Consider the following 12,500-nt stretch of genomic DNA (forward strand, 5'->3'; position numbering starts at 1 on the left):
GCACCCTTTTCTCGGTGGCTGGCGGGCGAGAGAGTGCTGCGTCGCCGGCATCGGCGTCGAAAGAAGCCGAGCCAAAAAAAGTTAAAGTACAAACGTGCAAGCATACTAACCTAACCCTAGGTAAGGCATGTCAGAGCGAAAGACAGTAAACTCGAATGAGCCATGAAAGAGCGGTGCGGGGCCGGTCGGAGCGCACCCTTTTCTCGGTGGCTGGCGGGCGAGAGAGTGCTGCGTCGCCGGCATCGGCGTCGAAAGAAGCCGAGCCAAAAAAAGTTAAAGTACAAACGTGCAAGCATACTAACCTAACCCTAGGTAAGGCATGTCAGAGCGAAAGACAGTAAACTCGAATGAGCCATGAAAGAGCGGTGCGGGGCCGGTCGGAGCGCACCCTTTTCTCGGTGGCTGGCGGGCGAGAGAGTGCTGCGTCGCCGGCATCGGCGTCGAAAGAAGCCGAGCCAAAAAAAGTTAAAGTACAAACGTGCAAGCATACTAACCTAACCCTAGGTAAGGCATGTCAGAGCGAAAGACAGTAATTTCGAATGGGCCAAGAAAGAGCGGTGCGGGGCCGGTCGGAGCGCACCCTTTTCTCGGTGGCTGGCGGGCGAGAGAGTGCTGCGTCGCCGGCATCGGCGTCGAAAGAAGCCGAGCCAAAAAAAGTTAAAGTACAAACGTGCAAGCATACTAACCTAACCCTAGGTAAGGCATGTCAGAGCGAAAGACAGTAATTTCGAATGAGCCAAGAAAGAGCGGTGCGGGGCCGGTCGGAGCGCACCCTTTTCTCGGTGGCTGGCGGGCGAGAGAGTGCTGCGTCGCCGGCATCGGCGTCGAAAGAAGCCGAGCCGAAAAAAGTTAAAGTACAAACGTGCAAGCATACTAACCTAACCCTTGGTAAGGCATGTCAGAGCGAAAGACAGTAATTTCGAATGAGCCAAGAAAGAGCGGTGCGGGGCCGGTCGGAGCGCACCCTTTTCTCGGTGGCTGGCGGGCGAGAGAGTGCTGCGTCGCCGGCATCGGCGTCGAAAGAAGCCGAGCCGAAAAAAGTTAAAGTACAAACGTGCAAGCATACTAACCTAACCCTAGGTAAGGCATGTCAGAGCGAAAGACAGTAAACTCGAATGAGCCAAGAAAGAGCGGTGCGGGGCCGGTCGGAGCGCACCCTTTTCTCGGTGGCTGGCGGGCGAGAGAGTGCTGCGTCGCCGGCATCGGCGTCGAAAGAAGCCGAGCCGAAAAAAGTTAAAGTACAAACGTGCAAGCATACTAACCTAACCCTAGGTAAGGCATGTCAGAGCGAAAGACAGTAATTTCGAATGAGCCAAGGAAGAGCGGTGCGGGGCCGGTCGGAGCGCACCCTTTTCTCGGTGGCTGGCGGGCGAGAGAGTGCTGCGTCGCCGGCATCGGCGTCGAAAGAAGCCGAGCCAAAAAAAGTTAAAGTACAAACGTGCAAGCATACTAACCTAACCCTAGGTAAGGCATGTCAGAGCGAAAGACAGTAATTTCGAATGAGCCAAGAAAGAGCGGTGCGGGGCCGGTCGGAGCGCACCCTTTTCTCGGTGGCTGGCGGGCGAGAGAGTGCTGCGTCGCCGGCATCGGCGTCGAAAGAAGCCGAGCCGAAAAAAGTTAAAGTACAAACGTGCAAGCATACCAACCTAACCCTTGGTAAGGCATGTCAGAGCGAAAGACAGTAATTTCGAATGAGCCAAGAAAGAGCGGTGCGGGGCCGGTCGGAGCGCACCCTTTTCTCGGTGGCTGGCGGGCGAGAGAGTGCTGCGTCGCCGGCATCGGCGTCGAAAGAAGCCGAGCCGAAAAAAGTTAAAGTACAAACGTGCAAGCATACTAACCTAACCCTAGGTAAGGCATGTCAGAGCGAAAGACAGTAAACTCGAATGAGCCAAGAAAGAGCGGTGCGGGGCCGGTCGGAGCGCACCCTTTTCTCGGTGGCTGGCGGGCGAGAGAGTGCTGCGTCGCCGGCATCGGCGTCGAAAGAAGCCGAGCCGAAAAAAGTTAAAGTACAAACGTGCAAGCATACTAACCTAACCCTAGGTAAGGCATGTCAGAGCGAAAGACAGTAATTTCGAATGAGCCAAGGAAGAGCGGTGCGGGGCCGGTCGGAGCGCACCCTTTTCTCGGTGGCTGGCGGGCGAGAGAGTGCTGCGTCGCCGGCATCGGCGTCGAAAGAAGCCGAGCCGAAAAAAGTTAAACTACAAACGTGCAAGCATACTAACCTAACCCTAGGTAAGGCATGTCAGAGCGAAAGACAGTAATTTCGAATGAGCCAAGAAAGAGCGGTGCGGGGCCGGTCGGAGCGCACCCTTTTCTCGGTGGCTGGCGGGCGAGAGAGTGCTGCGTCGCCGGCATCGGCGTCGAAAGAAGCCGAGCCGAAAAAAGTTAAAGTACAAACGTGCAAGCATACTAACCTAACCCTAGGTAAGGCATGTCAGAGCGAAAGACAGTAATTTCGAATGAGCCAAGAAAGAGCGGTGCGGGGCCGGTCGGAGCGCACCCTTTTCTCGGTGGCTGGCGGGCGAGAGAGTGCTGCGTCGCCGGCATCGGCGTCGAAAGAAGCCGAGCCGAAAAAAGTTAAAGTACAAACGTGCAAGCATACTAACCTAACCCTAGGTAAGGCATGTCAGAGCGAAAGACAGTAATTTCGAATGAGCCAAGAAAGAGCGGTGCGGGGCCGGTCGGAGCGCACCCTTTTCTCGGTGGCTGGCGGGCGAGAGAGTGCTGCGTCGCCGGCATCGGCGTCGAAAGAAGCCGAGCCGAAAAAAGTTAAAGTACAAACGTGCAAGCATACTAACCTAACCCTAGGTAAGGCATGTCAGAGCGAAAGACAGTAATTTCGAATGAGCCAAGAAAGAGCGGTGCGGGGCCGGTCGGAGCGCACCCTTTTCTCGGTGGCTGGCGGGCGAGAGAGTGCTGCGTCGCCGGCATCGGCGTCGAAAGAAGCCGAGCCAAAAAAAGTTAAAGTACAAACGTGCAAGCATACTAACCTAACCCTAGGTAAGGCATGTCAGAGCGAAAGACAGTAATTTCGAATGAGCCAAGAAAGAGCGGTGCGGGGCCGGTCGGAGCGCACCCTTTTCTCGGTGGCTGGCGGGCGAGAGAGTGCTGCGTCGCCGGCATCGGCGTCGAAAGAAGCCGAGCCGAAAAAAGTTAAAGTACAAACGTGCAAGCATACTAACCTAACCCTAGGTAAGGCATGTCAGAGCGAAAGACAGTAATTTCGAATGAGCCAAGAAAGAGCGGTGCGGGGCCGGTCGGAGCGCACCCTTTTCTCGGTGGCTGGCGGGCGAGAGAGTGCTGCGTCGCCGGCATCGGCGTCGAAAGAAGCCGAGCCAAAAAAAGTTAAAGTACAAACGTGCAAGCATACTAACCTAACCCTAGGTAAGGCATGTCAGAGCGAAAGACAGTAATTTCGAATGAGCCAAGAAAGAGCGGTGCGGGGCCGGTCGGAGCGCACCCTTTTCTCGGTGGCTGGCGGGCGAGAGAGTGCTGCGTCGCCGGCATCGGCGTCGAAAGAAGCCGAGCCGAAAAAAGTTAAAGTACAAACGTGCAAGCATACTAACCTAACCCTAGGTAAGGCATGTCAGAGCGAAAGACAGTAATTTCGAATGAGCCAAGAAAGAGCGGTGCGGGGCCGGTCGGAGCGCACCCTTTTCTCGGTGGCTGGCGGGCGAGAGAGTGCTGCGTCGCCGGCATCGGCGTCGAAAGAAGCCGAGCCAAAAAAAGTTAAAGTACAAACGTGCAAGCATACTAACCTAACCCTAGGTAAGGCATGTCAGAGCGAAAGACAGTAAACTCGAATGAGCCATGAAAGAGCGGTGCGGGGCCGGTCGGAGCGCACCCTTTTCTCGGTGGCTGGCGGGCGAGAGAGTGCTGCGTCGCCGGCATCGGCGTCGAAAGAAGCCGAGCCGAAAAAAGTTAAAGTACAAACGTGCAAGCATACTAACCTAACCCTAGGTAAGGCATGTCAGAGCGAAAGACAGTAATTTCGAATGAGCCAAGAAAGAGCGGTGCGGGGCCGGTCGGAGCGCACCCTTTTCTCGGTGGCTGGCGGGCGAGAGAGTGCTGCGTCGCCGGCATCGGCGTCGAAAGAAGCCGAGCCAAAAAAAGTTAAAGTACAAACGTGCAAGCATACTAACCTAACCCTAGGTAAGGCATGTCAGAGCGAAAGACAGTAAACTCGAATGAGCCATGAAAGAGCGGTGCGGGGCCGGTCGGAGCGCACCCTTTTCTCGGTGGCTGGCGGGCGAGAGAGTGCTGCGTCGCCGGCATCGGCGTCGAAAGAAGCCGAGCCAAAAAAAGTTAAAGTACAAACGTGCAAGCATACTAACCTAACCCTAGGTAAGGCATGTCAGAGCGAAAGACAGTAAACTCGAATGAGCCATGAAAGAGCGGTGCGGGGCCGGTCGGAGCGCACCCTTTTCTCGGTGGCTGGCGGGCGAGAGAGTGCTGCGTCGCCGGCATCGGCGTCGAAAGAAGCCGAGCCGAAAAAAGTTAAAGTACAAACGTGCAAGCATACTAACCTAACCCTAGGTAAGGCATGTCAGAGCGAAAGACAGTAATTTCGAATGAGCCAAGAAAGAGCGGTGCGGGGCCGGTCGGAGCGCACCCTTTTCTTGGTGGCTGGCGGGCGAGAGAGTGCTGCGTCGCCGGCATCGGCGTCGAAAGAAGCCGAGCCGAAAAAAGTTAAAGTACAAACGTGCAAGCATACTAACCTAACCCTAGGTAAGGCATGTCAGAGCGAAAGACAGTAAACTCGAATGAGCCAAGAAAGAGCGGTGCGGGGCCGGTCGGAGCGCACCCTTTTCTCGGTGGCTGGCGGGCGAGAGAGTGCTGCGTCGCCGGCATCGGCATCGGCGTCGAAAGAAGCCGAGCCGAAAAAAGTTAAAGTACAAACGTGCAAGCATACTAACCTAACCCTAGGTAAGGCATGTCAGAGCGAAAGACAGTAATTTCGAATGAGCCAAGAAAGAGCGGTGCGGGGCCGGTCGGAGCGCACCCTTTTCTCGGTGGCTGGCGGGCGAGAGAGTGCTGCGTCGCCGGCATCGGCGTCGAAAGAAGCCGAGCCGAAAAAAGTTAAAGTACAAACGTGCAAGCATACTAACCTAACCCTAGGTAAGGCATGTCAGAGCGAAAGACAGTAATTTCGAATGAGCCAAGAAAGAGCGGTGCGGGGCCGGTCGGAGCGCACCCTTTTCTCGGTGGCTGGCGGGCGAGAGAGTGCTGCGTCGCCGGCATCGGCGTCGAAAGAAGCCGAGCCGAAAAAAGTTAAAGTACAAACGTGCAAGCATACTAACCTAACCCTAGGTAAGGCATGTCAGAGCGAAAGACAGTAAACTCGAATGAGCCAAGAAAGAGCGGTGCGGGGCCGGTCGGAGCGCACCCTTTTCTCGGTGGCTGGCGGGCGAGAGAGTGCTGCGTCGCCGGCATCGGCGTCGAAAGAAGCCGAGCCGAAAAAAGTTAAAGTACAAACGTGCAAGCATACTAACCTAACCCTAGGTAAGGCATGTCAGAGCGAAAGACAGTAATTTCGAATGAGCCAAGAAAGAGCGGTGCGGGGCCGGTCGGAGCGCACCCTTTTCTCGGTGGCTGGCGGGCGAGAGAGTGCTGCGTCGCCGGCATCGGCGTCGAAAGAAGCCGAGCCGAAAAAAGTTAAAGTACAAACGTGCAAGCATACTAGCCTAACCCTAGGTAAGGCATGTCAGAGCGAAAGACAGAAATTTCGAATGAGCCAAGAAAAAGCGGTGCGGGGCCGGTCGGAGCGCACCCTTTTCTCGGTGGCTGGCGGGCGAGAGAGTGCTGCGTCGCCGGCATCGGCGTCGAAAGAAGCCGAGCCGAAAAAAGTTAAAGTACAAACGTGCAAGCATACTAACCTAACCCTAGGTAAGGCATGTCAGAGCGAAAGACAGTAATTTCGAATGAGCCAAGAAAGAGCGGTGCGGGGCCGGTCGGAGCGCACCCTTTTCTCGGTGGCTGGCGGGCGAGAGAGTGCTGCGTCGCCGGCATCGGCGTCGAAAGAAGCCGAGCCGAAAAAAGTTAAAGTACAAACGTGCAAGCATACTAACCTAACCCTAGGTAAGGCATGTCAGAGCGAAAGACAGTAAACTCGAATGAGCCATGAAAGAGCGGTACGGGGCCGGTCGGAGCGCACCCTTTTCTCGGTGGCTGGCGGGCGAGAGAGTGCTGCGTCGCCGGCATCGGCGTCGAAAGAAGCCGAGCCGAAAAAAGTTAAAGTACAAACGTGCAAGCATACTAACCTAACCCTAGGTAAGGCATGTCAGAGCGAAAGACAGTAATTTCGAATGAGCCAAGAAAGAGCGGTGCGGGGCCGGTCGGAGCGCACCCTTTTCTCGGTGGCTGGCGGGCGAGAGAGTGCTGCGTCGCCGGCATCGGCGTCGAAAGAAGCCGAGCCAAAAAAAGTTAAAGTACAAACGTGCAAGCATACTAACCTAACCCTAGGTAAGGCATGTCAGAGCGAAAGACAGTAATTTCGAATGAGCCAAGAAAGAGCGGTGCGGGGCCGGTCGGAGCGCACCCTTTTCTCGGTGGCTGGCGGGCGAGAGAGTGCTGCGTCGCCGGCATCGGCGTCGAAAGAAGCCGAGCCAAAAAAAGTTAAAGTACAAACGTGCAAGCATACTAACCTAACCCTAGGTAAGGCATGTCAGAGCGAAAGACAGTAAACTCGAATGAGCCATGAAAGAGCGGTGCGCGGCCGGTCGGAGCGCACCCTTTTCTCGGTGGCTGGCGGGCGAGAGAGTGCTGCGTCGCCGGCATCGGCGTCGAAAGAAGCCGAGCCGAAAAAAGTTAAAGTACAAACGTGCAAGCATACTAACCTAACCCTAGGTAAGGCATGTCAGAGCGAAAGACAGTAATTTCGAATGAGCCAAGAAAGAGCGGTGCGGGGCCGGTCGGAGCGCACCCTTTTCTCGGTGGCTGGCGGGCGAGAGAGTGCTGCGTCGCCGGCATCGGCGTCGAAAGAAGCCGAGCCAAAAAAAGTTAAAGTACAAACGTGCAAGCATACTAACCTAACCCTAGGTAAGGCATGTCAGAGCGAAAGACAGTAATTTCGAATGAGCCAAGAAAGAGCGGTGCGGGGCCGGTCGGAGCGCACCCTTTTCTCGGTGGCTGGCGGGCGAGAGAGTGCTGCGTCGCCGGCATCGGCGTCGAAAGAAGCCGAGCCAAAAAAAGTTAAAGTACAAACGTGCAAGCATACTAACCTAACCCTAGGTAAGGCATGTCAGAGCGAAAGACAGTAATTTCGAATGAGCCAAGAAAGAGCGGTGCGGGGCCGGTCGGAGCGCACCCTTTTCTCGGTGGCTGGCGGGCGAGAGAGTGCTGCGTCGCCGGCATCGGCGTCGAAAGAAGCCGAGCCAAAAAAAGTTAAAGTACAAACGTGCAAGCATACTAACCTAACCCTAGGTAAGGCATGTCAGAGCGAAAGACAGTAATTTCGAATGAGCCAAGAAAGAGCGGTGCGGGGCCGGTCGGAGCGCACCCTTTTCTCGGTGGCTGGCGGGCGAGAGAGTGCTGCGTCGCCGGCATCGGCGTCGAAAGAAGCCGAGCCGAAAAAAGTTAAAGTACAAACGTGCAAGCATACTAACCTAACCCTAGGTAAGGCATGTCAGAGCGAAAGACAGTAATTTCGAATGAGCCAAGAAAGAGCGGTGCGGGGCCGGTCGGAGCGCACCCTTTTCTCGGTGGCTGGCGGGCGAGAGAGTGCTGCGTCGCCGGCATCGGCGTCGAAAGAAGCCGAGCCGAAAAAAGTTAAAGTACAAACGTGCAAGCATACTAACCTAACCCTAGGTAAGGCATGTCAGAGCGAAAGACAGTAAACTCGAATGAGCCAAGAAAGAGCGGTGCGGGGCCGGTCGGAGCGCACCCTTTTCTCGGTGGCTGGCGGGCGAGAGAGTGCTGCGTCGCCGGCATCGGCGTCGAAAGAAGCCGAGCCGAAAAAAGTTAAAGTACAAACGTGCAAGCATACTAACCTAACCCTAGGTAAGGCATGTCAGAGCGAAAGACAGTAATTTCGAATGAGCCAAGAAAGAGCGGTGCGGGGCCGGTCGGAGCGCACCCTTTTCTCGGTGGCTGGCGGGCGAGAGAGTGCTGCGTCGCCGGCATCGGCGTCGAAAGAAGCCGAGCCGAAAAAAGTTAAAGTACAAACGTGCAAGCATACTAACCTAACCCTAGGTAAGGCATGTCAGAGCGAAAGACAGTAATTTCGAATGAGCCAAGAAAGAGCGGTGCGGGGCCGGTCGGAGCGCACCCTTTTCTCGGTGGCTGGCGGGCGAGAGAGTGCTGCGTCGCCGGCATCGGCGTCGAAAGAAGCCGAGCCAAAAAAAGTTAAAGTACAAACGTGCAAGCATACTAACCTAACCCTAGGTAAGGCATGTCAGAGCGAAAGACAGTAAACTCGAATGAGCCAAGAAAGAGCGGTGCGGGGCCGGTCGGAGCGCACCCTTTTCTCGGTGGCTGGCGGGCGAGAGAGTGCTGCGTCGCCGGCATCGGCGTCGAAAGAAGCCGAGCCGAAAAAAGTTAAAGTACAAACGTGCAAGCATACTAACCTAACCCTAGGTAAGGCATGTCAGAGCGAAAGACAGTAATTTCGAATGAGCCAAGAAAGAGCGGTGCGGGGCCGGTCGGAGCGCACCCTTTTCTCGGTGGCTGGCGGGCGAGAGAGTGCTGCGTCGCCGGCATCGGCGTCGAAAGAAGCCGAGCCGAAAAAAGTTAAAGTACAAACGTGCAAGCATACTAACCTAACCCTAGGTAAGGCATGTCAGAGCGAAAGACAGTAATTTCGAATGAGCCAAGAAAGAGCGGTGCGGGGCCGGTCGGAGCGCACCCTTTTCTCGGTGGCTGGCGGGCGAGAGAGTGCTGCGTCGCCGGCATCGGCGTCGAAAGAAGCCGAGCCAAAAAAAGTTAAAGTACAAACGTGCAAGCATACTAACCTAACCCTAGGTAAGGCATGTCAGAGCGAAAGACAGTAATTTCGAATGAGCCAAGAAAGAGCGGTGCGGGGCCGGTCGGAGCGCACCCTTTTCTCGGTGGCTGGCGGGCGAGAGAGTGCTGCGTCGCCGGCATCGGCGTCGAAAGAAGCCGAGCCGAAAAAAGTTAAAGTACAAACGTGCAAGCATACTAACCTAACCCTAGGTAAGGCATGTCAGAGCGAAAGACAGTAATTTCGAATGAGCCAAGAAAGAGCGGTGCGGGGCCGGTCGGAGCGCACCCTTTTCTCGGTGGCTGGCGGGCGAGAGAGTGCTGCGTCGCCGGCATCGGCGTCGAAAGAAGCCGAGCCAAAAAAAGTTAAAGTACAAACGTGCAAGCATACTAACCTAACCCTAGGTAAGGCATGTCAGAGCGAAAGACAGTAAACTCGAATGAGCCATGAAAGAGCGGTGCGGGGCCGGTCGGAGCGCACCCTTTTCTCGGTGGCTGGCGGGCGAGAGAGTGCTGCGTCGCCGGCATCGGCGTCGAAAGAAGCCGAGCCGAAAAAAGTTAAAGTACAAACGTGCAAGCATACTAACCTAACCCTAGGTAAGGCATGTCAGAGCGAAAGACAGTAATTTCGAATGAGCCAAGAAAGAGCGGTGCGGGGCCGGTCGGAGCGCACCCTTTTCTCGGTGGCTGGCGGGCGAGAGAGTGCTGCGTCGCCGGCATCGGCGTCGAAAGAAGCCGAGCCGAAAAAAGTTAAAGTACAAACGTGCAAGCATACTAACCTAACCCTAGGTAAGGCATGTCAGAGCGAAAGACAGTAAACTCGAATGAGCCAAGAAAGAGCGGTGCGGGACCGGTCGGAGCGCACCCTTTTCTCGGTGGCTGGCGGGCGAGAGAGTGCTGCGTCGCCGGCATCGGCGTCGAAAGAAGCCGAGCCGAAAAAAGTTAAAGTACAAACGTGCAAGCATACTAACCTAACCCTAGGTAAGGCATGTCAGAGCGAAAGACAGTAATTTCGAATGAGCCAAGAAAGAGCGGTGCGGGGCCGGTCGGAGCGCACCCTTTTCTCGGTGGCTGGCGGGCGAGAGAGTGCTGCGTCGCCGGCATCGGCGTCGAAAGAAGCCGAGCCGAAAAAAGTTAAAGTACAAACGTGCAAGCATACTAACCTAACCCTAGGTAAGGCATGTCAGAGCGAAAGACAGTAATTTCGAATGAGCCAAGAAAGAGCGGTGCGGGGCCGGTCGGAGCGCACCCTTTTCTCGGTGGCTGGCGGGCGAGAGAGTGCTGCGTCGCCGGCATCGGCGTCGAAAGAAGCCGAGCTGAAAAAAGTTAAAGTACAAACGTGCAAGCATACTAACCTAACCCTAGGTAAGGCATGTCAGAGCGAAAGACAGTAATTTCGAATGAGCCAAGAAAGAGCGGTGCGGGGCCGGTCGGAGCGCACCCTTTTCTCGGTGGCTGGCGGGCGAGAGAGTGCTGCGTCGCCGGCATCGGCGTCGAAAGAAGCCGAGCCGAAAAAAGTTAAAGTACAAACGTGCAAGCATACTAACCTAACCCTAGGTAAGGCATGTCAGAGCGAAAGACAGTAATTTCGAATGAGCCAAGAAAGAGCGGTGCGGGGCCGGTCGGAGCGCACCCTTTTCTCGGTGGCTGGCGGGCGAGAGAGTGCTGCGTCGCCGGCATCGGCGTCGAAAGAAGCCGAGCCGAAAAAAGTTAAAGTACAAACGTGCAAGCATACTAACCTAACCCTAGGTAAGGCATGTCAGAGCGAAAGACAGTAATTTCGAATGAGCCAAGAAAGAGCGGTGCGGGGCCGGTCGGAGCGCACCCTTTTCTCGGTGGCTGGCGGGCGAGAGAGTGCTGCGTCGCCGGCATCGGCGTCGAAAGAAGCCGAGCCGAAAAAAGTTAAAGTACAAACGTGCAAGCATACTAACCTAACCCTAGGTAAGGCATGTCAGAGCGAAAGACAGTAATTTCGAATGAGCCAAGAAAGAGCGGTGCGGGGCCGGTCGGAGCGCACCCTTTTCTCGGTGGCTGGCGGGCGAGAGAGAGCTGCGTCGCCGGCATCGGCGTCGAAAGAAGCCGAGCCAAAAAAAGTTAAAGTACAAACGTGCAAGCATACTAACCTAACCCTAGGTAAGGCATGTCAGAGCGAAAGACAGTAAACTCGAATGAGCCATGAAAGAGCGGTGCGGGGCCGGTCGGAGCGCACCCTTTTCTCGGTGGCTGGCGGGCGAGAGAGTGCTGCGTCGCCGGCATCGGCGTCGAAAGAAGCCGAGCCGAAAAAAGTTAAAGTACAAACGTGCAAGCATACTAACCTAACCCTAGGTAAGGCATGTCAGAGCGAAAGACAGTAATTTCGAATGAGCCAAGAAAGAGCGGTGCGGGGCCGGTCGGAGCGCACCCTTTTCTCGGTGGCTGGCGGGCGAGAGAGTGCTGCGTCGCCGGCATCGGCGTCGAAAGAAGCCGAGCCGAAAAAAGTTAAAGTACAAACGCGATGCTAATGAGCGAGCCGTTGTCTCGACTAATATGTAGGGGGCGTTCGATCGAGCGTCTGGCTTGAGCGCTTGTCGGCCTAGCAGAACGGTCGCATTGTTATGCCCGGGTTTTAGGCACCGCTGCAGGCGGCCGGCAGAGCTCTTGTTTGTGCGAAACTGAATGGATCGAGCCCGAGAGAGGGCGAGCAAAGAAAAAACGCAAATCGCTCCGCCTGGCACTGCCGGCGAGAGCGTGGACGTCGCGGCCAGCGACTGTCGAAGCTGAGTACGGCCGCAGGCGATCGCCTCGGTCTTGAACGTATGCGACGAGCACGCGCCGGGCGGCCCAGCAAGGGCCGAGCGCAGCTGTCGCAGCTATCTGGTTGATCCTGCCAGTAGTGATATGCTTGTCTCAAAGATTAAGCCATGCAGGTGCAAGTACGAGTTCTCGTAAAGCGAAACTGCGAATGGCTCATTAAATCAGTCTTGGTTTATTTGGTCTCGTAAGCGAAGTGGATAACTGTGGTAATTCTAGAGCTAATACATGCATTAAGCGCCGACTTCGGGAGGCGCGCTTTTATCAGATCAAAACCGACCGGGTTCGTCCTGTGACGTTTGATGACTCTGGATAACCACGCGGATCGTACGGTCTCTGCACCGACGACGTATCATTCAAGTGTCTGCCCTATCAACTGTCGAAGGTACGCTACGTGCCTACCTTTGTGATAACGGGTAACGGGGAATCAGGGTTCGATTCCGGAGAGGGAGCCTGAGAAACGGCTACCACATCCAAGGAAGGCAGCAGGCGCGCAAATTACCCATTCCCGACACGGGGAGGTAGTGACGAAAAATAACAATACAGGACTCTAACGAGGCCCTGTAATTGGAATGAGTACATCCTAAAACTCTTAACGAGTATCCATTGGAGGGCAAGTCTGGTGCCAGCAGCCGCGGTAATTCCAGCTCCAACAGTGTATGCTAAAGTTGTTGCGGTTGAAAAGCTCGTAGTTGGATTTTGGGCGAGCGCCGCCGGTCCGTCGCAAGGCGTGTCACTGGTTGCGTTCGCCTCACCTTCGGTTCTCCGTCGGT

General features: G+C 55.6%; 1 non-coding gene across 1 annotated transcript in view; it reads left to right on the forward strand.

Annotated features, from left to right (window-relative positions):
• Positions 1-11,787: 11,787 nt before the first annotated feature.
• LOC144419298 (small subunit ribosomal RNA) overlaps positions 11,788-12,500 on the forward strand; it is a 1,810-nt gene continuing 1,097 nt past the window's right edge. The window contains exon 1 of the ribosomal RNA XR_013473971.1: positions 11,788-12,500. This exon is cut by the window's right edge and continues 1,097 nt beyond it. This is a non-coding gene — a ribosomal RNA (small subunit ribosomal RNA).

The sequence above is a fragment of the Styela clava genome, unplaced genomic scaffold (assembly GCF_964204865.1).
Source record: "Styela clava unplaced genomic scaffold, kaStyClav1.hap1.2 HAP1_SCAFFOLD_138, whole genome shotgun sequence".
Taxonomy (NCBI): domain Eukaryota; kingdom Metazoa; phylum Chordata; class Ascidiacea; order Stolidobranchia; family Styelidae; genus Styela; species Styela clava.